Consider the following 27,521-nt stretch of genomic DNA (forward strand, 5'->3'; position numbering starts at 1 on the left):
CCTCTGATTCCCCGCATCTGATTCCCTGCCTCTGATTCCCCGCCTCTGATTCCCCATCTCTGATTCACCGCCTTTGATTCGCCACCTCTGATTCCCCATATCTGATTCCCCACCTCTGTTTCCCCGACTCAGATTCCCTGCCTCTGATTCCCAACCTCTGATTCCACACCTCTGATTCCCCATATCTGATTCCCCGCCTCTATTTCCCCATATCTGATTCCCCGCCTCTGATTCCCCAACTCTGATTCCCCGCCTCTGATTCCCCAGCTCTGATTCCCCGACTCTGATTCCCGGAGTCTGATTCCCTGCCTCTGATTCCCCGCCTCTGATTCCCCATCTCTGATTCCCCGCCTCTGATTCCCCGTGTCTGATTCCCTGCCTCTGATTCCCCGCCTCTGATTCCCCGCCTCTGATTCCCTGCCACTGATTCCCTTCCCCTGATTCCCCAATTCTGATTCCCCATATCTGATTCCCCGCCTCTGTTTCCCCGCCTCTGATTCCCCACCTCTGATTCCCCATATCTGATTCCCTGCCTCTGATTCCCCAACTCTGATTCACCGCCTCTGATTCCCCAGCTCTGAATCCCCGCCTCTGATTCCCCGCGTCTGATTCCCTGCCTCTGATTCCCCGCCTTGATTCCCCATCTCTGATTCACAACCTCTGATTCCCCACCTCTGATTCCCTATATTTGATTCCCCGCCTCCGTTTCCCCGCCTCTGATTCACTGCCTCTGATTCCCAGCATCTGATTCCGGCCTCTGATTCCCGGCCTCTGATTCCCTGCTTCTGATTCTGATTCCCTGCCTCTGATTCCCCATCTCTGATTCCGCACATCTGATTCCTTGCCTCTGATTCCCCACCTCTGATTCCCCATATCTGAATCCCCGCCTGGGTTTCCCCGCCTCTGATTCCCCTCCTCTGTTTCCCAATATCTAAGTCCCCGCCTCTGATTCCCCAAATCTGATTCCCCACCTCTGATTCCCCAGCTCTGATTCCCCGCCTCTGATTCCCCGCATCTGATTCCCTGCATCTGATTCCAAGTTCTGATTCACTGCCTCTGATTCCCAACCTCTGATTCCCCACCTCTGATTCCCCATATCTGATTCCCCGCCTCTGTTTCCCCGCCTCGGATTCCCCGCCTCTGTTTCCCCATATCTGATTCCCGGCCTCTGATTCCCCGCCTCTGATTCCCCGCCTCTGATTCCCTGCCTCTGATTCCCCATCTCCGATTCCGCACATCTGATTCCCTTCCTCTGATTCCCCGCCTCTGATTTTCCGCCTCTGATTCCCTGCCTCTGATTCCCAACCTCGGATTCCCCACCTCTGATTCCCCATATCTGATTCCCCGCCTCTGTTTCCCCGCCTCAGATTCCCCGCCTCTGATTCCCAACTCTGATTCCCCGCCTCTGATTCCCCAGCTCTGATTCCCCGTGTTTGATTCCCTGCCTCTGATTCCCTGCCCTGATTCCCCATCTCTGTTTCACCGCCTTTGATTCGCCACCTCTGATTCCCCATATCTGATTCCCCGCCTCCGTTTCCCCGACTCTGATTCCCTGCCTCTGATGCCCAACCTATGATTCCACACCTCTGATTCCCCATATCTGATTCCCCGCCTCTATTTCCCCATATCTGATTCCCCGCCTCTGATTCCCCAACTCTGATTCCCCGCCTCTGATTCCCCAGCTCTGATTCCCCGACTCTGATTCCCGGCATCCGATTCCCTGCCTCTGATTCCCCGCCTCTGATTCCCCATCTCTGATTCCCCGCCTCTGATTCCCCGTGTCTGATTCCCTGCCTTTGATTCCCCGCCTCTGATTCCCCGCCTCTGATTCCCTGCCACTGATTCCCTGCCCCTGATTCCCCACCTCTGATTCCCCACATCTGATTCCCCGCCTCTGTTTCCCCGCCTCTGATTCCCCGCCTCTGATTCCCTATATCTGATTCCCTGCCTCTGATTCCCCAACTCTGATTCCCCGCCTCTGATTCCCCAGCTCTGAATCCCCGCCTCTGATTCCCCGCGTCTGATTCCCTGCCTCTGATTCCCCGCCTTGATTCCCCATCTCTGATTCACAACCTCTGATTCCCCACCTCTGATTCCCTATATTTGATTCCCCGCCTCTGTTTCCCCGCCTCTGATTCCCCGCCTCTGATTCCCCATATCTGATTCCCCGCCTCTGATTGCCCACCTCTGATTCCCAGCCTCTGATTCGCCAGCTCTGATTCCCCGCCTCTGATTCCCCGCATCTGATTCCCTGCCTCTGATTCCCCGCCTCTGATTCCCCATCTCTGATTCACCGCCTTTGATTCGCCACCTCTGATTCCCCATATCTGATTCCCCACCTCTGATTCCCGGCCTCTTATTCCCAGCATCTGATTCCCGGCCTCTGATTCCCGGCCTCTGATTCCCCGCTTCTGATTCTGATTCCCTGCCTCTTATTCCCCATCTCTGATTCCGCAATCTGATTCCCTGCCTCTGATTCCCCACCTCTGATTCCCCATATCTGATTGCCCGCCTCTGTTTCCCCGCCTCTGATTCCCCGCCTCTGTTTCCCTATATCTAATTCCCCACCTCTGATGCCCCAACTCTGATTCCCCGCCTCTGATTCCCCAGCTCTGATTCCCCGCCTCTGATTCCCTGCATCCGATTCCCCATATCTGATTCCCCGCCTCTGTTTCACCGCCTCTGATTCCCCGCCTCTGTTTCCCCATATCTGATTCCCGCCTCTGATTCCCAACTATGAATCCCCTCCTCTGATTCCCCAGCTCTGATTCCCTGCCTCTGATTCCCCGCGTCCTATTCCCTGCCTCTGATTCCCCGCCTGTGATTCCCCATCACTGATTCACCACCTCTGATTCCCTACCTCTGATTCCCCATATCTAATTCCCCGCCTCTGTTTGCCCGCCTCTGATTCCCCGCCTCTGTTTCCCCATATCTGATTCCCCGCCTCTGAATCCCCAACTCTGATTCCCTGCCTCAGATTCCCCAGCTCTGATTCCCCGCCTTTGATTCCCCCCGTCTGATTCCCAGCCTCTGAATCCCCGTGTCTGATTTCCTGCCTCTGATTCCCCGCCTCTGATTCCCCATCTCTGATTCACCACCTCTGATTCCCCACCTCTGATTCCCCCTCTCTGATTCCGCACATCCAATTCCCTGCCTCTGATTCCCCAACTCTGATTCCCCACCTCTGATTCCCCAGCTCTGATTCCCCGCCTCAGATTCCCCGCGTCTGATTCCCTGCCTCTGATTCCCCGCCTCTGATTCCCTGCCTCTGATTCCCCATATCTGATTCCCTCCTCTGATTCCCCAACTCTGATTCCCCGCTTCTGATTCCCCAGCTCTGAATCCCCGCCTCTGATTCCCCGCGTCTGATTCCCTGCCTTTGATTCCCCGCCTCTGATTCCCCATCTGTGATTCACAACCTCTGATGCCCCACCTCTGATTCCCCATATCTGATTCCCTGCCTCTGTTTCCCCGCCTCTGATTCCCCACCTCTGTTTCCCCATATCTGATTCCCCGCCTCTGATTCCCCAACTCTAATACCCCGCCTCTGATTCCCCGCATCTGATTCCCTGCCTCTGATTCCCCGCCTCTGATTCCAGGCCTCTGATTCCCAGCATCTGATTCCGGCCTCTGATTCCCGGCCTCTGATTCCCTTCTTCTGATTCTGATTCCCTGCCTCTGATTCCCCATATCTGATTCCCTGCCTCTGTATCCCCGCCTCTGATTCCCCGCCTCTGATTCCCAACTCTGATTCCCCGCCTCTGATTCCCCAGCTCTGATTCCCCGTGTTTGATTCCCTGCCTCTGATTCCCTGCCCTGATTCCCCATCTCTGTTTCACCGCCTTTGATTCGCCACCTCTGATTCCCCATATCTGATTCCCCGCCTCTGTTTCCCCGACTCTGATTCCCTGCCTCTGATTCCCAACCTCTGATTCCACACCTCTGATTCCCCATATCTGATTCCCCGCCTCTATTTCCCCATATCTGATTCCCCGCCTCTGATTCCCCAACTCTGATTCCCCGCCTCTGATTCCCCAGCTCTGATTCCCCGACTCTGATTCCCGGCATCCGATTCCCTGCCTCTGATTCCCCGCCTCTGATTCCCCGCATCTGATTCCCTGCCTCTGATTCCCCGCCTCTGATTCCCCATCTCTGATTCACCGCCTTTGATTCGCCACCTCTGATTCCCCATATCTGATTCCCCACCTCTGATTCCCGGCCTCTTATTCCCAGCATCTGATTCCCCGCCTCTGATTCCCTGCCTCTGATTCACCATCTCCGATTCCGCACATCTGATTCCCTTCCTCTGATTCCCCGCCTCTGATTCCCCAGCTCTGAATCCCCGCCTCTGATTCCCCGTGTCTGATTCCCTGCCTCTGATTCCCCGCCTTGATTCCCCATCTCTGATTCACAACCTCTGATTCCCCACCTCTGATTACCTATATTTGATTCCCCGCCTCTGTTTCCCCGCCTCTGATTCCTCGCCTCTGATTCCCCATATCTGATTCCCCGCCTCTGATTGCCCACCTCTGATTCCCCGCCTCTGATTCGCCAGCTCTGATTCCCCGCCTCTGATTCCCCGCATCTGATTCCCTGCCTCTGATTCCCCATATCTGATTCCCCGCCTCTGTTTCCCCGCCTCGGATTCCCCGCCTCTGTTTCCCCATATCAGATTCCCGGCCTCTGAATCCCCGCCTCTGATTCCCCGCCTCTGATTCCCTGCCTCTGATTCCCCATCTCCGATTCCGCACATCTGATTCCCTTCCTCTGATTCCCCGCCTCTGATTTTCCGCCTCTGATTCCCTGCCTCTGATTCCCAACCTCGGATTCCCCACCTCTGATTCCCCATATCTGATTCCCCGCCTCTGTTTCCCCGCCTCTGATTCCCCGCCTCTGATTCCCAACTCTGATTCCCCGCCTCTGATTCCCCAGCTCTAATTCCCCGTGTTTGACTCCCAGCCTCTGATTCCCTGCCCTGATTCCCCATCTCTGTTTCACCGCCTTTGATTCGCCACCTCTGATTCCCCATATCTGATTACCCGCCTCTGTTTCCCCGACTCTGATTCCCTGCCTCTGATTCCCAACCTCTGATTCCACACCTCTGATTCCCCATATCTGATTCCCCGCCTCTATTTCCCCATATCTGATTCCCCGCCTCTGATTCCCCAACTCTGATTCCCCGTCTCTGATTCCCCAGCTCTGATTCCCCGACTCTGATTCCCGGAGTCCGATTCCCTGCCTCTGATTCCCCGCCTCTGATTCCCCATCTCTGATTCCCCGCCTCTGGTTCCCCGTGTCTGATTCCCTGCCTCTGATTCCCCGCCTCTGATTCCCCGCCTCTGATTCCCTGCCACTGATTCCCTGCCCCTGATTCCCCAATTCTGATTCCCCATATCTGATTCCCCGCCTCTGTTTCCGCGCCTCTGATTCCCCACCTCTGATTCCCCATATCTGATTCCCTGCCTCTGATTCCCCGCGTCTGATTCCCTGCCTCTGATTCCCCGCCTTGATTCCCCATCTCTGATTCACAACCTCTGATTCCCCACCTCTGATTCCCTATATTTGATTCCCCGCCTCCGTTTCCCCGCCTCTGATTCACTGCCTCTGATTCCCAGCATCTGATTCCGGCCTCTGATTCCCGGCCTCTGATTCCCTGCTTCTGATTCTGATTCCCTGCCTCTGATTCCCCATCTCTGATTCCGCACATCTGATTCCTTGCCTCTGATTCCCCACCTCTGATTCCCCATATCTGAATCCCCGCCTGGGTTTCCCCGCCTCTGATTCCCCTCCTCTGTTTCCCAATATCTAAGTCCCCGCCTCTGATTCCCCAAATCTGATTCCCCACCTCTGATTCCCCAGCTCTGATTCCCCGCCTCTGATTCCCCGCATCTGATTCCCTGCATCTGATTCCAAGTTCTGATTCACTGCCTCTGATTCCCAACCTCTGATTCCCCACCTCTGATTCCCCATATCTGATTCCCCGCCTCTGTTTCCCCGCCTCGGATTCCCCGCCTCTGTTTCCCCATATCTGATTCCCGGCCTCTGATTCCCCGCCTCTGATTCCCCGCCTCTGATTCCCTGCCTCTGATTCCCCATCTCCGATTCCGCACATCTGATTCCCTTCCTCTGATTCCCCGCCTCTGATTTTCCGCCTCTGATTCCCTGCCTCTGATTCCCAACCTCGGATTCCCCACCTCTGATTCCCCATATCTGATTCCCCGCCTCTGTTTCCCCGCCTCAGATTCCCCGCCTCTGATTCCCAACTCTGATTCCCCGCCTCTGATTCCCCAGCTCTGATTCCCCGTGTTTGATTCCCTGCCTCTGATTCCCTGCCCTGATTCCCCATCTCTGTTTCACCGCCTTTGATTCGCCACCTCTGATTCCCCATATCTGATTCCCCGCCTCCGTTTCCCCGACTCTGATTCCCTGCCTCTGATGCCCAACCTATGATTCCACACCTCTGATTCCCCATATCTGATTCCCCGCCTCTATTTCCCCATATCTGATTCCCCGCCTCTGATTCCCCAACTCTGATTCCCCGCCTCTGATTCCCCAGCTCTGATTCCCCGACTCTGATTCCCGGCATCCGATTCCCTGCCTCTGATTCCCCGCCTCTGATTCCCCATCTCTGATTCCCCGCCTCTGATTCCCCGTGTCTGATTCCCTGCCTTTGATTCCCCGCCTCTGATTCCCCGCCTCTGATTCCCTGCCACTGATTCCCTGCCCCTGATTCCCCACCTCTGATTCCCCACATCTGATTCCCCGCCTCTGTTTCCCCGCCTCTGATTCCCCGCCTCTGATTCCCTATATCTGATTCCCTGCCTCTGATTCCCCAACTCTGATTCCCCGCCTCTGATTCCCCAGCTCTGAATCCCCGCCTCTGATTCCCCGCGTCTGATTCCCTGCCTCTGATTCCCCGCCTTGATTCCCCATCTCTGATTCACAACCTCTGATTCCCCACCTCTGATTCCCTATATTTGATTCCCCGCCTCTGTTTCCCCGCCTCTGATTCCCCGCCTCTGATTCCCCATATCTGATTCCCCGCCTCTGATTGCCCACCTCTGATTCCCAGCCTCTGATTCGCCAGCTCTGATTCCCCGCCTCTGATTCCCCGCATCTGATTCCCTGCCTCTGATTCCCCGCCTCTGATTCCCCATCTCTGATTCACCGCCTTTGATTCGCCACCTCTGATTCCCCATATCTGATTCCCCACCTCTGATTCCCGGCCTCTTATTCCCAGCATCTGATTCCCGGCCTCTGATTCCCGGCCTCTGATTCCCCGCTTCTGATTCTGATTCCCTGCCTCTTATTCCCCATCTCTGATTCCGCAATCTGATTCCCTGCCTCTGATTCCCCACCTCTGATTCCCCATATCTGATTGCCCGCCTCTGTTTCCCCGCCTCTGATTCCCCGCCTCTGTTTCCCTATATCTAATTCCCCACCTCTGATGCCCCAACTCTGATTCCCCGCCTCTGATTCCCCAGCTCTGATTCCCCGCCTCTGATTCCCTGCATCCGATTCCCCATATCTGATTCCCCGCCTCTGTTTCACCGCCTCTGATTCCCCGCCTCTGTTTCCCCATATCTGATTCCCGCCTCTGATTCCCAACTATGAATCCCCTCCTCTGATTCCCCAGCTCTGATTCCCTGCCTCTGATTCCCCGCGTCCTATTCCCTGCCTCTGATTCCCCGCCTGTGATTCCCCATCACTGATTCACCACCTCTGATTCCCTACCTCTGATTCCCCATATCTAATTCCCCGCCTCTGTTTGCCCGCCTCTGATTCCCCGCCTCTGTTTCCCCATATCTGATTCCCCGCCTCTGAATCCCCAACTCTGATTCCCTGCCTCAGATTCCCCAGCTCTGATTCCCCGCCTTTGATTCCCCCCGTCTGATTCCCAGCCTCTGAATCCCCGTGTCTGATTTCCTGCCTCTGATTCCCCGCCTCTGATTCCCCATCTCTGATTCACCACCTCTGATTCCCCACCTCTGATTCCCCCTCTCTGATTCCGCACATCCAATTCCCTGCCTCTGATTCCCCAACTCTGATTCCCCACCTCTGATTCCCCAGCTCTGATTCCCCGCCTCAGATTCCCCGCGTCTGATTCCCTGCCTCTGATTCCCCGCCTCTGATTCCCTGCCTCTGATTCCCCATATCTGATTCCCTCCTCTGATTCCCCAACTCTGATTCCCCGCTTCTGATTCCCCAGCTCTGAATCCCCGCCTCTGATTCCCCGCGTCTGATTCCCTGCCTTTGATTCCCCGCCTCTGATTCCCCATCTGTGATTCACAACCTCTGATGCCCCACCTCTGATTCCCCATATCTGATTCCCTGCCTCTGTTTCCCCGCCTCTGATTCCCCACCTCTGTTTCCCCATATCTGATTCCCCGCCTCTGATTCCCCAACTCTAATACCCCGCCTCTGATTCCCCGCATCTGATTCCCTGCCTCTGATTCCCCGCCTCTGATTCCAGGCCTCTGATTCCCAGCATCTGATTCCGGCCTCTGATTCCCGGCCTCTGATTCCCTTCTTCTGATTCTGATTCCCTGCCTCTGATTCCCCATATCTGATTCCCTGCCTCTGTATCCCCGCCTCTGATTCCCCGCCTCTGATTCCCAACTCTGATTCCCCGCCTCTGATTCCCCAGCTCTGATTCCCCGTGTTTGATTCCCTGCCTCTGATTCCCTGCCCTGATTCCCCATCTCTGTTTCACCGCCTTTGATTCGCCACCTCTGATTCCCCATATCTGATTCCCCGCCTCTGTTTCCCCGACTCTGATTCCCTGCCTCTGATTCCCAACCTCTGATTCCACACCTCTGATTCCCCATATCTGATTCCCCGCCTCTATTTCCCCATATCTGATTCCCCGCCTCTGATTCCCCAACTCTGATTCCCCGCCTCTGATTCCCCAGCTCTGATTCCCCGACTCTGATTCCCGGCATCCGATTCCCTGCCTCTGATTCCCCGCCTCTGATTCCCCGCATCTGATTCCCTGCCTCTGATTCCCCGCCTCTGATTCCCCATCTCTGATTCACCGCCTTTGATTCGCCACCTCTGATTCCCCATATCTGATTCCCCACCTCTGATTCCCGGCCTCTTATTCCCAGCATCTGATTCCCCGCCTCTGATTCCCTGCCTCTGATTCACCATCTCCGATTCCGCACATCTGATTCCCTTCCTCTGATTCCCCGCCTCTGATTCCCCAGCTCTGAATCCCCGCCTCTGATTCCCCGTGTCTGATTCCCTGCCTCTGATTCCCCGCCTTGATTCCCCATCTCTGATTCACAACCTCTGATTCCCCACCTCTGATTACCTATATTTGATTCCCCGCCTCTGTTTCCCCGCCTCTGATTCCTCGCCTCTGATTCCCCATATCTGATTCCCCGCCTCTGATTGCCCACCTCTGATTCCCCGCCTCTGATTCGCCAGCTCTGATTCCCCGCCTCTGATTCCCCGCATCTGATTCCCTGCCTCTGATTCCCCATATCTGATTCCCCGCCTCTGTTTCCCCGCCTCGGATTCCCCGCCTCTGTTTCCCCATATCAGATTCCCGGCCTCTGAATCCCCGCCTCTGATTCCCCGCCTCTGATTCCCTGCCTCTGATTCCCCATCTCCGATTCCGCACATCTGATTCCCTTCCTCTGATTCCCCGCCTCTGATTTTCCGCCTCTGATTCCCTGCCTCTGATTCCCAACCTCGGATTCCCCACCTCTGATTCCCCATATCTGATTCCCCGCCTCTGTTTCCCCGCCTCTGATTCCCCGCCTCTGATTCCCAACTCTGATTCCCCGCCTCTGATTCCCCAGCTCTAATTCCCCGTGTTTGACTCCCAGCCTCTGATTCCCTGCCCTGATTCCCCATCTCTGTTTCACCGCCTTTGATTCGCCACCTCTGATTCCCCATATCTGATTACCCGCCTCTGTTTCCCCGACTCTGATTCCCTGCCTCTGATTCCCAACCTCTGATTCCACACCTCTGATTCCCCATATCTGATTCCCCGCCTCTATTTCCCCATATCTGATTCCCCGCCTCTGATTCCCCAACTCTGATTCCCCGTCTCTGATTCCCCAGCTCTGATTCCCCGACTCTGATTCCCGGAGTCCGATTCCCTGCCTCTGATTCCCCGCCTCTGATTCCCCATCTCTGATTCCCCGCCTCTGGTTCCCCGTGTCTGATTCCCTGCCTCTGATTCCCCGCCTCTGATTCCCCGCCTCTGATTCCCTGCCACTGATTCCCTGCCCCTGATTCCCCAATTCTGATTCCCCATATCTGATTCCCCGCCTCTGTTTCCGCGCCTCTGATTCCCCACCTCTGATTCCCCATATCTGATTCCCTGCCTCTGATTCCCCAACTCTGATTCACCGCCTCTGATTCCCCAGTTCTGAATCCCCGCCTCTGATTCCCCGCGTCTGATTCCCTGCCTCTGATTCCCCGCCTTGATTCCCCATCTCTGATTCACAACCTCTGATTCCTCACCTCTGATTCCCTATATTTGATTCCCCGCCTCTGTTTCCCCGCGTCTGATTCCCTGCCTCTGATTCCCCGCCTCTGATTCCCCATCTCTGATTCCCCGCCTCTGATTCCCCGTGTCTGATTCCCTGCCTCTGATTCCCCGCCTCTGATTCCCCGCCTCTGATTCCCTGCCACTGATTCCCTGCCCCTGATTCCCCAATTCTGATTCCCCATATCTGATTCCCCGCCTCTGTTTCCCCGCCTCTGATTCCCCACCTCTGATTCCCCATATCTGATTCCCTGCCTCTGATTCCCCAACTCTGATTCACCGCCTCTGATTCCCCAGCTCTGAATCCCCGCCTCTGATTCCCCGCGTCTGATTCCCTGCCTCTGATTCCCCGCCATGATTCCCCATCTCTGATTCACAACCTCTGATTCCCCACCTCTGATTCCCTATATTTGATTCACCGCCTCCGTTTCCCCGCCTCTGATTCACTGCCTCTGATTCCCAGCATCTGATTCCGGCCTCTGATTCCCGGCCTCTGATTCCCTGCTTCTGATTCTGATTCCCTGCCTCTGATTCCCCATCTCTGATTCCGCACATCTGATTCCTTGCCTCTGATTCCCCACCTCTGATTCCCCATATCTGAATCCCCGCCTGGGTTTCCCCGCCTCTGATTCCCCTCCTCTGTTTCCCAATATCTAAGTCCCCACCTCTGATTCCCCAGCTCTGATTCCCCGCCTCTGATTCCCCGCATCTGATTCCCTGCATCTGATTCCAAGCCTCTGATTCACTGCCTCTGATTCCCAACCTCTGATTCCCCACCTCTGATTCCCCATATCTGATTCCCCGCCTCTGTTTCCCCGCCTCGGATTCCCCGCCTCTGTTTCCCCATATCTGATTCCCGGCCTCTGATTCCCCGCCTCTGATTCCCCGCCTCTGATTCCCTGCCTCTGATTCCCCATCTCCGATTCCGCACATCTGATTCCCTTCCTCTGATTCCCCGCCTCTGATTTTCCGCCTCTGATTCCCTGGCTCTGATTCCCAACCTCGGATTCCCCACCTCTGATTCCCCATATCTGATTCCCCGCCTCTGTTTCCCCGCCTCAGATTCCCCGCCTCTGATTCCCAACTCTGATTCCCCGCCTCTGATTCCCCAGCTCTGATTCCCCGTGTTTGATTCCCTGCCTCTGATTCCCTGCCCTGATTCCCCATCTCTGTTTCACCGCCTTTGATTCGCCACCTCTGATTCCCCATATCTGATTCCCCGCCTCCGTTTCCCCGACTCTGATTCCCTGCCTCTGATGCCCAACCTATGATTCCACACCTCTGATTCCCCATATCTGATTCCCCGCCTCTATTTCCCCATATCTGATTCCCCGCCTCTGATTCCCCAACTCTGATTCCCCGCCTCTGATTCCCCAGCTCTGATTCCCCGACTCTGATTCCCGGCATCCGATTCCCTGCCTCTGATTCCCCGCCTCTGATTCCCCATCTCTGATTCCCCGCCTCTGATTCCCCATGTCTGATTCCCTGCCTTTGATTCCCCGCCTCTGATTCCCCGCCTCTGATTCCCTGCCACTGATTCCCTGCCCCTGATTCCCCACCTCTGATTCCCCACATCTGATTCCCCGCCTCTGTTTCCCCGCCTCTGATTCCCCGCCTCTGATTCCCCATATCTGATTCCCTGCCTCTGATTCCCCAACTCTGATTCCCCGCCTCTGATTCCCCAGCTCTGAATCCCCGCCTCTGATTCCCCGCGTCTGATTCCCTGCCTCTGATTCCCCGCCTTGATTCCCCATCTCTGATTCACAACCTCTGATTCCCCACCTCTGATTCCCTATATTTGATTCCCCGCCTCTGTTTCCCCGCCTCTGATTCCCCGCCTCTGATTCCCCATATCTGATTCCCCGCCTCTGATTGCCAACCTCTGATTCCCAGCCTCTGATTCGCCAGCTCTGATTCCCCGCCTCTGATTCCCCGCATCTGATTCCCTGCCTCTGATTCCCCGCCTCTGATTCCCCATCTCTGATTCACCGCCTTTGATTCGCCACCTCTGATTCCCCACATCTGATTCCCCGCCTCTGTTTCCCCGCCTCTGATTCCCCGCCTCTGATTCCCTATATCTGATTCCCTGCCTCTGATTCCCCAACTCTGATTCCCCGCCTCTGATTCCCCAGCTCTGAATCCCCGCCTCTGATTCCCCGCGTCTGATTCCCTGCCTCTGATTCCCCGCCTGTGATTCCCCATCACTGATTCACCACCTCTGATTCCCTACCTCTGATTCCCCATATCTAATTCCCCGCCTCTGTTTGCCCGCCTCTGATTCCCCGCCTCTGTTTCCCCATATCTGATTCCCCGCCTCTGAATCCCCAACTCTGATTCCCTGCCTCAGATTCCCCAGCTCTGATTCCCCGCCTTTGATTCCCCCCGTCTGATTCCCAGCCTCTGAATCCCCGTGTCTGATTTCCTGCCTCTGATTCCCCGCCTCTGATTCCCCATCTCTGATTCACCACCTCTGATTCCCCACCTCTGATTCCCCCTCTCTGATTCCGCACATCCAATTCCCTGCCTCTGATTCCCCAACTCTGATTCCCCACCTCTGATTCCCCAGCTCTGATTCCCCGCCTCAGATTCCCCGCGTCTGATTCCCTGCCTCTGATTCCCCGCCTCTGATTCCCTGCCTCTGATTCCCCATATCTGATTCCCTCCTCTGATTCCCCAACTCTGATTCCCCGCTTCTGATTCCCCAGCTCTGAATCCCCGCCTCTGATTCCCCGCGTCTGATTCCCTGCCTTTGATTCCCCGCCTCTGATTCCCCATCTGTGATTCACAACCTCTGATGCCCCACCTCTGATTCCCCATATCTGATTCCCTGCCTCTGTTTCCCCGCCTCTGATTCCCCACCTCTGTTTCCCCATATCTGATTCCCCGCCTCTGATTCCCCAACTCTAATACCCCGCCTCTGATTCCCCGCATCTGATTCCCTGCCTCTGATTCCCCGCCTCTGATTCCAGGCCTCTGATTCCCAGCATCTGATTCCGGCCTCTGATTCCCGGCCTCTGATTCCCTTCTTCTGATTCTGATTCCCTGCCTCTGATTCCCCATATCTGATTCCCTGCCTCTGTATCCCCGCCTCTGATTCCCCGCCTCTGATTCCCAACTCTGATTCCCCGCCTCTGATTCCCCAGCTCTGATTCCCCGTGTTTGATTCCCTGCCTCTGATTCCCTGCCCTGATTCCCCATCTCTGTTTCACCGCCTTTGATTCGCCACCTCTGATTCCCCATATCTGATTCCCCGCCTCTGTTTCCCCGACTCTGATTCCCTGCCTCTGATTCCCAACCTCTGATTCCACACCTCTGATTCCCCATATCTGATTCCCCGCCTCTATTTCCCCATATCTGATTCCCCGCCTCTGATTCCCCAACTCTGATTCCCCGCCTCTGATTCCCCAGCTCTGATTCCCCGACTCTGATTCCCGGCATCCGATTCCCTGCCTCTGATTCCCCGCCTCTGATTCCCCGCATCTGATTCCCTGCCTCTGATTCCCCGCCTCTGATTCCCCATCTCTGATTCACCGCCTTTGATTCGCCACCTCTGATTCCCCATATCTGATTCCCCACCTCTGATTCCCGGCCTCTTATTCCCAGCATCTGATTCCCCGCCTCTGATTCCCTGCCTCTGATTCACCATCTCCGATTCCGCACATCTGATTCCCTTCCTCTGATTCCCCGCCTCTGATTCCCCAGCTCTGAATCCCCGCCTCTGATTCCCCGTGTCTGATTCCCTGCCTCTGATTCCCCGCCTTGATTCCCCATCTCTGATTCACAACCTCTGATTCCCCACCTCTGATTACCTATATTTGATTCCCCGCCTCTGTTTCCCCGCCTCTGATTCCTCGCCTCTGATTCCCCATATCTGATTCCCCGCCTCTGATTGCCCACCTCTGATTCCCCGCCTCTGATTCGCCAGCTCTGATTCCCCGCCTCTGATTCCCCGCATCTGATTCCCTGCCTCTGATTCCCCATATCTGATTCCCCGCCTCTGTTTCCCCGCCTCGGATTCCCCGCCTCTGTTTCCCCATATCAGATTCCCGGCCTCTGAATCCCCGCCTCTGATTCCCCGCCTCTGATTCCCTGCCTCTGATTCCCCATCTCCGATTCCGCACATCTGATTCCCTTCCTCTGATTCCCCGCCTCTGATTTTCCGCCTCTGATTCCCTGCCTCTGATTCCCAACCTCGGATTCCCCACCTCTGATTCCCCATATCTGATTCCCCGCCTCTGTTTCCCCGCCTCTGATTCCCCGCCTCTGATTCCCAACTCTGATTCCCCGCCTCTGATTCCCCAGCTCTAATTCCCCGTGTTTGACTCCCAGCCTCTGATTCCCTGCCCTGATTCCCCATCTCTGTTTCACCGCCTTTGATTCGCCACCTCTGATTCCCCATATCTGATTACCCGCCTCTGTTTCCCCGACTCTGATTCCCTGCCTCTGATTCCCAACCTCTGATTCCACACCTCTGATTCCCCATATCTGATTCCCCGCCTCTATTTCCCCATATCTGATTCCCCGCCTCTGATTCCCCAACTCTGATTCCCCGTCTCTGATTCCCCAGCTCTGATTCCCCGACTCTGATTCCCGGAGTCCGATTCCCTGCCTCTGATTCCCCGCCTCTGATTCCCCATCTCTGATTCCCCGCCTCTGGTTCCCCGTGTCTGATTCCCTGCCTCTGATTCCCCGCCTCTGATTCCCCGCCTCTGATTCCCTGCCACTGATTCCCTGCCCCTGATTCCCCAATTCTGATTCCCCATATCTGATTCCCCGCCTCTGTTTCCGCGCCTCTGATTCCCCACCTCTGATTCCCCATATCTGATTCCCTGCCTCTGATTCCCCAACTCTGATTCACCGCCTCTGATTCCCCAGTTCTGAATCCCCGCCTCTGATTCCCCGCGTCTGATTCCCTGCCTCTGATTCCCCGCCTTGATTCCCCATCTCTGATTCACAACCTCTGATTCCTCACCTCTGATTCCCTATATTTGATTCCCCGCCTCTGTTTCCCCGCGTCTGATTCCCTGCCTCTGATTCCCCGCCTCTGATTCCCCATCTCTGATTCCCCGCCTCTGATTCCCCGTGTCTGATTCCCTGCCTCTGATTCCCCGCCTCTGATTCCCCGCCTCTGATTCCCTGCCACTGATTCCCTGCCCCTGATTCCCCAATTCTGATTCCCCATATCTGATTCCCCGCCTCTGTTTCCCCGCCTCTGATTCCCCACCTCTGATTCCCCATATCTGATTCCCTGCCTCTGATTCCCCAACTCTGATTCACCGCCTCTGATTCCCCAGCTCTGAATCCCCGCCTCTGATTCCCCGCGTCTGATTCCCTGCCTCTGATTCCCCGCCATGATTCCCCATCTCTGATTCACAACCTCTGATTCCCCACCTCTGATTCCCTATATTTGATTCACCGCCTCCGTTTCCCCGCCTCTGATTCACTGCCTCTGATTCCCAGCATCTGATTCCGGCCTCTGATTCCCGGCCTCTGATTCCCTGCTTCTGATTCTGATTCCCTGCCTCTGATTCCCCATCTCTGATTCCGCACATCTGATTCCTTGCCTCTGATTCCCCACCTCTGATTCCCCATATCTGAATCCCCGCCTGGGTTTCCCCGCCTCTGATTCCCCTCCTCTGTTTCCCAATATCTAAGTCCCCACCTCTGATTCCCCAGCTCTGATTCCCCGCCTCTGATTCCCCGCATCTGATTCCCTGCATCTGATTCCAAGCCTCTGATTCACTGCCTCTGATTCCCAACCTCTGATTCCCCACCTCTGATTCCCCATATCTGATTCCCCGCCTCTGTTTCCCCGCCTCGGATTCCCCGCCTCTGTTTCCCCATATCTGATTCCCGGCCTCTGATTCCCCGCCTCTGATTCCCCGCCTCTGATTCCCTGCCTCTGATTCCCCATCTCCGATTCCGCACATCTGATTCCCTTCCTCTGATTCCCCGCCTCTGATTTTCCGCCTCTGATTCCCTGGCTCTGATTCCCAACCTCGGATTCCCCACCTCTGATTCCCCATATCTGATTCCCCGCCTCTGTTTCCCCGCCTCAGATTCCCCGCCTCTGATTCCCAACTCTGATTCCCCGCCTCTGATTCCCCAGCTCTGATTCCCCGTGTTTGATTCCCTGCCTCTGATTCCCTGCCCTGATTCCCCATCTCTGTTTCACCGCCTTTGATTCGCCACCTCTGATTCCCCATATCTGATTCCCCGCCTCCGTTTCCCCGACTCTGATTCCCTGCCTCTGATGCCCAACCTATGATTCCACACCTCTGATTCCCCATATCTGATTCCCCGCCTCTATTTCCCCATATCTGATTCCCCGCCTCTGATTCCCCAACTCTGATTCCCCGCCTCTGATTCCCCAGCTCTGATTCCCCGACTCTGATTCCCGGCATCCGATTCCCTGCCTCTGATTCCCCGCCTCTGATTCCCCATCTCTGATTCCCCGCCTCTGATTCCCCATGTCTGATTCCCTGCCTTTGATTCCCCGCCTCTGATTCCCCGCCTCTGATTCCCTGCCACTGATTCCCTGCCCCTGATTCCCCACCTCTGATTCCCCACATCTGATTCCCCGCCTCTGTTTCCCCGCCTCTGATTCCCCGCCTCTGATTCCCCATATCTGATTCCCTGCCTCTGATTCCCCAACTCTGATTCCCCGCCTCTGATTCCCCAGCTCTGAATCCCCGCCTCTGATTCCCCGCGTCTGATTCCCTGCCTCTGATTCCCCGCCTTGATTCCCCATCTCTGATTCACAACCTCTGATTCCCCACCTCTGATTCCCTATATTTGATTCCCCGCCTCTGTTTCCCCGCCTCTGATTCCCCGCCTCTGATTCCCCATATCTGATTCCCCGCCTCTGATTGCCAACCTCTGATTCCCAGCCTCTGATTCGCCAGCTCTGATTCCCCGCCTCTGATTCCCCGCATCTGATTCCCTGCCTCTGATTCCCCGCCTCTGATTCCCCATCTCTGATTCACCGCCTTTGATTCGCCACCTCTGATTCCCCACATCTGATTCCCCGCCTCTGTTTCCCCGCCTCTGATTCCCCGCCTCTGATTCCCTATATCTGATTCCCTGCCTCTGATTCCCCAACTCTGATTCCCCGCCTCTGATTCCCCAGCTCTGAATCCCCGCCTCTGATTCCCCGCGTCTGATTCCCTGCCTCTGATTCCCCGCCTTGATTCCCCATCTCTGATTCACAACCTCTGATTCCCCACCTCTGATTCCCTATATTTGATTCCCCGCCTCTGTTTCCCCGCCTCTGATTCCCCGCCTCTGATTCCCCATATCTGATTCCCCGCCTCTGATTGCCCACCTCTGATTCCCAGCCTCTGATTCGCCAGCTCTGATTCCCCGCCTCTGATTCCCCGCATCTGATTCCCTGCCTCTGATTCCCCGCCTCTGATTCCCCATCTCTGATTCACCGCCTTTGATTCGCCACCTCTGATTCCCCATATCTGATTCCCCACCTCTGATTCCCGGCCTCTTATTCCCAGCATCTGATTCCCGGCCTCTGATTCCCGGCCTCTGATTCCCCGCTTCTGATTCTGATTCCCTGCCTCTTATTCCCCATCTCTGATTCCGCAATCTGATTCCCTGCCTCTGATTCCCCACCTCTGATTCCCCATATCTGATTCCCCGCCTCTGTTTCCCCGCCTCTGATTCCCCGCCTCTGTTTCCCTATATCTAATTCCCCACCTCTGATGCCCCAACTCTGATTCCCCGCCTCTGATTCCCCAGCTCTGATTCCCCGCCTCTGATTCCCTGCATCCGATTCCCCATATCTGATTCCCCGCCTCTGTTTCACCGCCTCTGATTCCCCGCCTCTGTTTCCCCATATCTGATTCCCGCCTCTGATTCCCAACTATGAATCCCCTCCTCTGATTCCCCAGCTCTGATTCCCTGCCTCTGATTCCCCGCGTCCTATTCCCTGCCTCTGATTCCCCGCCTGTGATTCCCCATCACTGATTCACCACCTCTGATTCCCTACCTCTGATTCCCCATATCTAATTCCCCGCCTCTGTTTGCCCGCCTCTGATTCCCCGCCTCTGTTTCCCCATATCTGATTCCCCGCCTCTGAATCCCCAACTCTGATTCCCTGCCTCAGATTCCCCAGCTCTGATTCCCCGCCTTTGATTCCCCCCGTCTGATTCCCAGCCTCTGAATCCCCGTGTCTGATTTCCTGCCTCTGATTCCCCGCCTCTGATTCCCCATCTCTGATTCACCGCCTCTGATTCCCCACCTCTGATTCCCCCTCTCTGATTCCGCACATCCAATTCCCTGCCTCTGATTCCCCAACTCTGATTCCCCACCTCTGATTCCCCAGCTCTGATTCCCCGCCTCAGATTCCCCGCGTCTGATTCCCTGCCTCTGATTCCCCGCCTCTGATTCCCTGCCTCTGATTCCCCATATCTGATTCCCTCCTCTGATTCCCCAACTCTGATTCCCCGCTTCTGATTCCCCAGCTCTGAATCCCCGCCTCTGATTCCCCGCGTCTGATTCCCTGCCTTTGATTCCCCGCCTCTGATTCCCCATCTGTGATTCACAACCTCTGATGCCCCACCTCTGATTCCCCATATCTGATTCCCTGCCTCTGTTTCCCCGCCTCTGATTCCCCACCTCTGTTTCCCCATATCTGATTCCCCGCCTCTGATTCCCCAACTCTAATACCCCGCCTCTGATTCCCCGCATCTGATTCCCTGCCTCTGATTCCCCGCCTCTGATTCCAGGCCTCTGATTCCCAGCATCTGATTCCGGCCTCTGATTCCCGGCCTCTGATTCCCTTCTTCTGATTCTGATTCCCTGCCTCTGATTCCCCATATCTGATTCCCTGCCTCTGTATCCCCGCCTCTGATTCCCCGCCTCTGATTCCCAACTCTGATTCCCCGCCTCTGATTCCCCAGCTCTGATTCCCCGTGTTTGATTCCCTGCCTCTGATTCCCTGCCCTGATTCCCCATCTCTGTTTCACCGCCTTTGATTCGCCACCTCTGATTCCCCATATCTGATTCCCCGCCTCTATTTCCCCATATCTGATTCCCCGCCTCTGATTCCCCAACTCTGATTCCCCGCCTCTGATTCCCCAGCTCTGATTCCCCGACTCTGATTCCCGGCATCCGATTCCCTGCCTCTGATTCCCCGCCTCTGATTCCCCGCATCTGATTCCCTGCCTCTGATTCCCCGCCTCTGATTCCCCATCTCTGATTCACCGCCTTTGATTCGCCACCTCTGATTCCCCATATCTGATTCCCCACCTCTGATTCCCGGCCTCTTATTCCCAGCATCTGATTCCCCGCCTCTGATTCCCTGCCTCTGATTCACCATCTCCGATTCCGCACATCTGATTCCCTTCCTCTGATTCCCCGCCTCTGATTCCCCAGCTCTGAATCCCCGCCTCTGATTCCCCGTGTCTGATTCCCTGCCTCTGATTCCCCGCCTTGATTCCCCATCTCTGATTCACAACCTCTGATTCCCCACCTCTGATTACCTATATTTGATTCCCCGCCTCTGTTTCCCCGCCTCTGATTCCTCGCCTCTGATTCCCCATATCTGATTCCCCGCCTCTGATTGCCCACCTCTGATTCCCCGCCTCTGATTCGCCAGCTCTGATTCCCCGCCTCTGATTCCCCGCATCTGATTCCCTGCCTCTGATTCCCCATATCTGATTCCCCGCCTCTGTTTCCCCGCCTCGGATTCCCCGCCTCTGTTTCCCCATATCAGATTCCCGGCCTCTGAATCCCCGCCTCTGATTCCCCGCCTCTGATTCCCTGCCTCTGATTCCCCATCTCCGATTCCGCACATCTGATTCCCTTCCTCTGATTCCCCGCCTCTGATTTTCCGCCTCTGATTCCTTGCCTCTGATTCCCAACCTCGGATTCCCCACCTCTGATTCCCCATATCTGATTCCCCGCCTCTGTTTCCCCGCCTCTGATTCCCCGCCTCTGATTCCCAACTCTGATTCCCCGCCTCTGATTCCCCAGCTCTAATTCCCCGTGTTTGACTCCCAGCCTCTGATTCCCTGCCCTGATTCCCCATCTCTGTTTCACCGCCTTTGATTCGCCACCTCTGATTCCCCATATCTGATTACCCGCCTCTGTTTCCCCGACTCTGATTCCCTGCCTCTGATTCCCAACCTCTGATTCCACACCTCTGATTCCCCATATCTGATTCCCCGCCTCTATTTCCCCATATCTGATTCCCCGCCTCTGATTCCCCAACTCTGATTCCCCGTCTCTGATTCCCCAGCTCTGATTCCCCGACTCTGATTCCCGGAGTCCGATTCCCTGCCTCTGATTCCCCGCCTCTGATTCCCCATCTCTGATTCCCCGCCTCTGGTTCCCCGTGTCTGATTCCCTGCCTCTGATTCCCCGCCTCTGATTCCCCGCCTCTGATTCCCTGCCACTGATTCCCTGCCCCTGATTCCCCAATTCTGATTCCCCATATCTGATTCCCCGCCTCTGTTTCCGCGCCTCTGATTCCCCACCTCTGATTCCCCATATCTGATTCCCTGCCTCTGATTCCCCAACTCTGATTCACCGCCTCTGATTCCCCAGTTCTGAATCCCCGCCTCTGATTCCCCGCGTCTGATTCCCTGCCTCTGATTCCCCGCCTTGATTCCCCATCTCTGATTCACAACCTCTGATTCCTCACCTCTGATTCCCTATATTTGATTCCCCGCCTCTGTTTCCCCGCGTCTGATTCCCTGCCTCTGATTCCCCGCCTCTGATTCCCCATCTCTGATTCCCCGCCTCTGATTCCCCGTGTCTGATTCCCTGCCTCTGATTCCCCGCCTCTGATTCCCCGCCTCTGATTCCCTGCCACTGATTCCCTGCCCCTGATTCCCCAATTCTGATTCCCCATATCTGATTCCCCGCCTCTGTTTCCCCGCCTCTGATTCCCCACCTCTGATTCCCCATATCTGATTCCCTGCCTCTGATTCCCCAACTCTGATTCACCGCCTCTGATTCCCCAGCTCTGAATCCCCGCCTCTGATTCCCCGCGTCTGATTCCCTGCCTCTGATTCCCCGCCTTGATTCCCCATCTCTGATTCACAACCTCTGATTCCCCACCTCTGATTCCCTATATTTGATTCACCGCCTCCGTTTCCCCGCCTCTGATTCACTGCCTCTGATTCCCAGCATCTGATTCCGGCCTCTGATTCCCGGCCTCTGATTCCCTGCTTCTGATTCTGATTCCCTGCCTCTGATTCCCCATCTCTGATTCCGCACATCTGATTCCTTGCCTCTGATTCCCCACCTCTGATTCCCCATATCTGAATCCCCGCCTGGGTTTCCCCGCCTCTGATTCCCCTCCTCTGTTTCCCAATATCTAAGTCCCCACCTCTGATTCCCCAGCTCTGATTCCCCGCCTCTGATTCCCCACATCTGATTCCCTGCATCTGATTCCAAGCCTCTGATTCACTGCCTCTGATTCCCAACCTCTGATTCCCCACCTCTGATTCCCCATATCTGATTCCCCGCCTCTGTTTCCCCGCCTCGAATTCCCCGCCTCTGTTTCCCCATATCTGATTCCCGGCCTCTGATTCCCCGCCTCTGATTCCCCGCCTCTGATTCCCTGCCTCTGATTCCCCATCTCCGATTCCGCACATCTGATTCCCTTCCTCTGATTCCCCGCCTCTGATTTTCCACCTCTGATTCCCTGGCTCTGATTCCCAACCTCGGATTCCCCACCTCTGATTCCCCATATCTGATTCCCCGCCTCTGTTTCCCCGCCTCAGATTCCCCGCCTCTGATTCCCAACTCTGATTCCCCGCCTCTGATTCCCCAGCTCTGATTCCCCGTGTTTGATTCCCTGCCTCTGATTCCCTGCCCTGATTCCCCATCTCTGTTTCACCGCCTTTGATTCGCCACCTCTGATTCCCCATATCTGATTCCCCGCCTCCGTTTCCCCGACTCTGATTCCCTGCCTCTGATGCCCAACCTATGATTCCACACCTCTGATTCCCCATATCTGATTCCCCGCCTCTATTTCCCCATATCTGATTCCCCGCCTCTGATTCCCCAACTCTGATTCCCCGCCTCTGATTCCCCAGCTCTGATTCCCCGACTCTGATTCCCGGCATCCGATTCCCTGCCTCTGATTCCCCGCCTCTGATTCCCCATCTCTGATTCCCCGCCTCTGATTCCCCATGTCTGATTCCCTGCCTTTGATTCCCCGCCTCTGATTCCCCGCCTCTGATTCCCTGCCACTGATTCCCTGCCCCTGATTCCCCACCTCTGATTCCCCACATCTGATTCCCCGCCTCTGTTTCCCCGCCTCTGATTCCCCGCCTCTGATTCCCCATATCTGATTCCCTGCCTCTGATTCCCCAACTCTGATTCCCCGCCTCTGATTCCCCAGCTCTGAATCCCCGCCTCTGATTCCCCGCGTCTGATTCCCTGCCTCTGATTCCCCGCCTTGATTCCCCATCTCTGATTCACAACCTCTGATTCCCCACCTCTGATTCCCTATATTTGATTCCCCGCCTCTGTTTCCCCGCCTCTGATTCCCCGCCTCTGATTCCCCATATCTGATTCCCCGCCTCTGATTGCCAACCTCTGATTCCCAGCCTCTGATTCGCCAGCTCTGATTCCCCGCCTCTGATTCCCCGCATCTGATTCCCTGCCTCTGATTCCCCGCCTCTGATTCCCCATCTCTGATTCACCGCCTTTGATTCGCCACCTCTGATTCCCCATATCTGATTCCCCACCTCTGATTCCCGGCCTCTTATTCCCAGCATCTGATTCCCGGCCTCTGATTCCCGGCCTCTGATTCCCCGCTTCTGATTCTGATTCCCTGCCTCTTATTCCCCATCTCTGATTCCGCACATCTGATTCCCTGCCTCTGATTCCCCACCTCTGATTCCCCATATCTGATTCCCCGCCTCTGTTTCCCCGCCTCTGATTCCCCGCCTCTGTTTCCCTATATCTAATTCCCCACCTCTGATGCCCCAACTCTGATTCCCCGCCTCTGATTCCCCAGCTCTGATTCCCCGCCTCTGATTCCCTGCATCCGATTCCCCATATCTGATTCCCCGCCTCTGTTTCACCGCCTCTGATTCCCCGCCTCTGTTTCCCCATATCTGATTCCCGCCTCTGATTCCCAACTATGAATCCCCTCCTCTGATTCCCCAGCTCTGATTCCCTGCCTCTGATTCCCCGCGTCCTATTCCCTGCCTCTGATTCCCCGCCTGTGATTCCCCATCACTGATTCACCACCTCTGATTCCCTACCTCTGATTCCCCATATCTAATTCCCCGCCTCTGTTTGCCCGCCTCTGATTCCCCGCCTCTGTTTCCCCATATCTGATTCCCCGCCTCTGAATCCCCAACTCTGATTCCCTGCCTCAGATTCCCCAGCTCTGATTCCCCGCCTTTGATTCCCCCCGTCTGATTCCCAGCCTCTGAATCCCCGTGTCTGATTTCCTGCCTCTGATTCCCCGCCTCTGATTCCCCATCTCTGATTCACCGCCTCTGATTCCCCACCTCTGATTCCCCCTCTCTGATTCCGCACATCCAATTCCCTGCCTCTGATTCCCCAACTCTGATTCCCCACCTCTGATTCCCCAGCTCTGATTCCCCGCCTCAGATTCCCCGCGTCTGATTCCCTGCCTCTGATTCCCCGCCTCTGATTCCCTGCCTCTGATTCCCCATATCTGATTCCCTCCTCTGATTCCCCAACTCTGATTCCCCGCTTCTGATTCCCCAGCTCTGAATCCCCGCCTCTGATTCCCCGCGTCTGATTCCCTGCCTTTGATTCCCCGCCTCTGATTCCCCATCTGTGATTCACAACCTCTGATGCCCCACCTCTGATTCCCCATATCTGATTCCCTGCCTCTGTTTCCCCGCCTCTGATTCCCCACCTCTGTTTCCCCATATCTGATTCCCCGCCTCTGATTCCCCAACTCTAATACCCCGCCTCTGATTCCCCGCATCTGATTCCCTGCCTCTGATTCCCCGCCTCTGATTCCAGGCCTCTGATTCCCAGCATCTGATTCCAGCCTCTGATTCCCGGCCTCTGATTCCCTTCTTCTGATTCTGATTCCCTGCCTCTGATTCCCCATATCTGATTCCCTGCCTCTGTATCCCCGCCTCTGATTCCCCGCCTCTGATTCCCAACTCTGATTCCCCGCCTCTGATTCCCCAGCTCTGATTCCCCGTGTTTGATTCCCTGCCTCTGATTCCCTGCCCTGATTCCCCATCTCTGTTTCACCGCCTTTGATTCGCCACCTCTGATTCCCCATATCTGATTCCCCGCCTCTGTTTCCCCGACTCTGATTCCCTGCCTCTGAATCCCAACCTCTGATTCCACACCTCTGATTCCCCATATCTGATTCCCCGCCTCTATTTCCCCATATCTGATTCCCCGCCTCTGATTCCCCAACTCTGATTCCCCGCCTCTGATTCCCCAGCTCTGATTCCCCGACTCTGATTCCCGGCATCCGATTCCCTGCCTCTGATTCCCCACCTCTGATTCCCCGCATCTGATTCCCTGCCTCTGATTCCCCGCCTCTGATTCCCCATCTCTGATTCACCACCTTTGATTCACCACCTCTGATTCCCCATATCTGATTCCCCACCTCTGATTCCCGGCCTCTTATTCCCAGCATCTGATTCCCCGCCTCTGATTCCCTGCCTCTGATTCCCCATCTCCGATTCCGCACATCTGATTCCCTTCCTCTGATTCCCCGCCTCTGATTCCCCGCCTCTGATTCCCTGCCTCTGATTCCCAACCTCGGATTCCCCACCTTTGATTCCCCATATCTGATTCCCCGCCTCTGTTTCCCCGCCTCTGATTCCCCGCCTCTGATTCCCAACTCTGATTCCCCGCCTCTGATTCCCCAGCTCTGATTCCCCGTGTTTGACTCCCAGCCTCTGATTCCCTGCCCTGATTCCCCATCTCTGTTTCACCGCCTTTGATTCGCCACCTCTGATTCCCCATATCTGATTACCCGCCTCTGTTTCCCCGACTCTGATTCCCTGCCTCTGATTCCCAACCTCTGATTCCACACCTCTGATTCCCCATATCTGATTCCCCGCCTCTATTTCCCCATATCTGATTCCCCGCCTCTGATTCCCCAACTCTGATTCCCCGTCTCTGATTCCCCAGCTCTGATTCCCCGACTCTGATTCCCGGAGTCCGATTCCCTGCCTCTGATTCCCCGCCTCTGATTCCCCATCTCTGATTCCCCGCCTCTGGTTCCCCATGTCTGATTCCCTGCCTCTGATTCCCCGCCTCTGATTCCCCGCCTCTGATTCCCTGCCACTGATTCCCTGCCCCTGATTCCCCAATTCTGATTCCCCATATCTGATTCCCCGCCTCTGTTTCCCCGCCTCTGATTCCCCACCTCTGATTCCCCATATCTGATTCCCTGCCTCTGATTCCCCAACTCTGATTCACCGCCTCTGATTCCCCAGTTCTGAATCCCCGCCTCTGATTCCCCGCGTCTGATTCCCTGCCTCTGATTCCCCGCCTTGATTCCCCATCTCTGATTCACAACCTCTGATTCCTCACCTCTGATTCCCTATATTTGATTCCCCGCCTCTGTTTCCCCGCGTCTGATTCACTGCCTCTGATTCCCCACATCTGATTCCCCATCTCTGATTCCGCACAACCGATTCCCTGCCTATGATTCCCCGACTCTGATTCCCCACCTCTGATTCCCCAGCTCTGATTCCCCGCCTCTGATTCCCCGCGTCTGATTCCCTGCCTGTGATTCCCCGCCTCTGATTCCCCATCTCTGATTCCCCACCTCTGATTCCCCGTGTCTGATTCCCTTCCTTTGATTCCCCGCCTCTGATTCCCCGCCTCTGATTCCCTGCCACTGATTCCCCGCCCCTGATTCCCCACCTCTGATTCCCCATATCTTATTCCCCGCCTCTGTTTCCCCCCCTCTGATTCCCAGCCTCTGCTTCCCCATATCTGATACCCCGCCTCTGATTCCCCATATCTGATTCCCCGCCTCTATTTCCCCATATCTGCTTCGCCGCCTCTGATTCCCCAACTCTGATTCCCCGCCTCTGATTCCCCAGCTCTGATTTCCCGCCTCTGATTCCCGGCATCCGATTCCCTGCCTCTGATTCCCCGCCTCTGATTCCCCATCTCTGATTCCCCGCCTCTGATTCCCCGTGTCTGATTCCCTGCCTCTGATTCCCCGCCTCTGATTCCCCATATCTGATTCCCCGCCTCTGTTTTCCCGCCTCTGATTCCCTGCCTCTGATTCCCCATATCTGATTCCCCGCCTCTGATTCCCCAACTCTGATTCCCAGCCTCTGATTCCCCAGCTCTGAATCCCCGCCTCTGATTCCCCGCGTCTGATTCCCTGCCTCTGATTCCCCGCCTCTGATTCCCCATCTGTGATTCACAACCTCTGATGCCCCACCTCTGATTCCCCATATCTGATTCCCCGCCTCTGTTTCCCCGCCTCTGATTCCCCGCCTCTGATTCCCCATATCTGATTCCCCGCCTCTGATTGCCCACCTCTGATTCCCCGCGTCTGATTCCCTGCCTCTGATTCCCCGCCTCTGATTCCCCATCTCTGATTCACCACCTCTGATTCCCAGCCTCTGATTCCCCATCTCTGATTCCGCACATCCGATTCCCTGCCTATGATTCCCCACCTCTGATTCCCCGCCTCTGATTCCCCATATCTGATTCCCTGCCTCTGTTTCCCCGCCTCTGATTCCCCACCTCTGTTTCCCCATATCTGATTCCCCGCCTCTGATTCCCCAACTCTAATACCCCGCCTCTGATTCCCCAGCTCTGATTCCCCGCCTCTGATTCCCCGCATCTGATTCCCTGCCTCTGATTCCCCGCCTCTGATTCCAGGCCTCTGATTCCCAGCATCTGATTCCGGCCTCTGATTCCCGGCCTCTGATTCCCTGCTTCTGATTCTGATTCCCTGCCTCTGATTCCCCATCTCTGATTCCGCACATCTGATTCCTTGCCTCTGATTCCCCACCTCTGATAACCCATATCTGATTCCCCGCCTGGGTTTCCCCGCCTCTGATTCCCC

This window comes from Narcine bancroftii, chromosome 6 (genome assembly GCF_036971445.1).
Source record: "Narcine bancroftii isolate sNarBan1 chromosome 6, sNarBan1.hap1, whole genome shotgun sequence".
Taxonomy (NCBI): Eukaryota; Metazoa; Chordata; class Chondrichthyes; order Torpediniformes; family Narcinidae; genus Narcine; species Narcine bancroftii.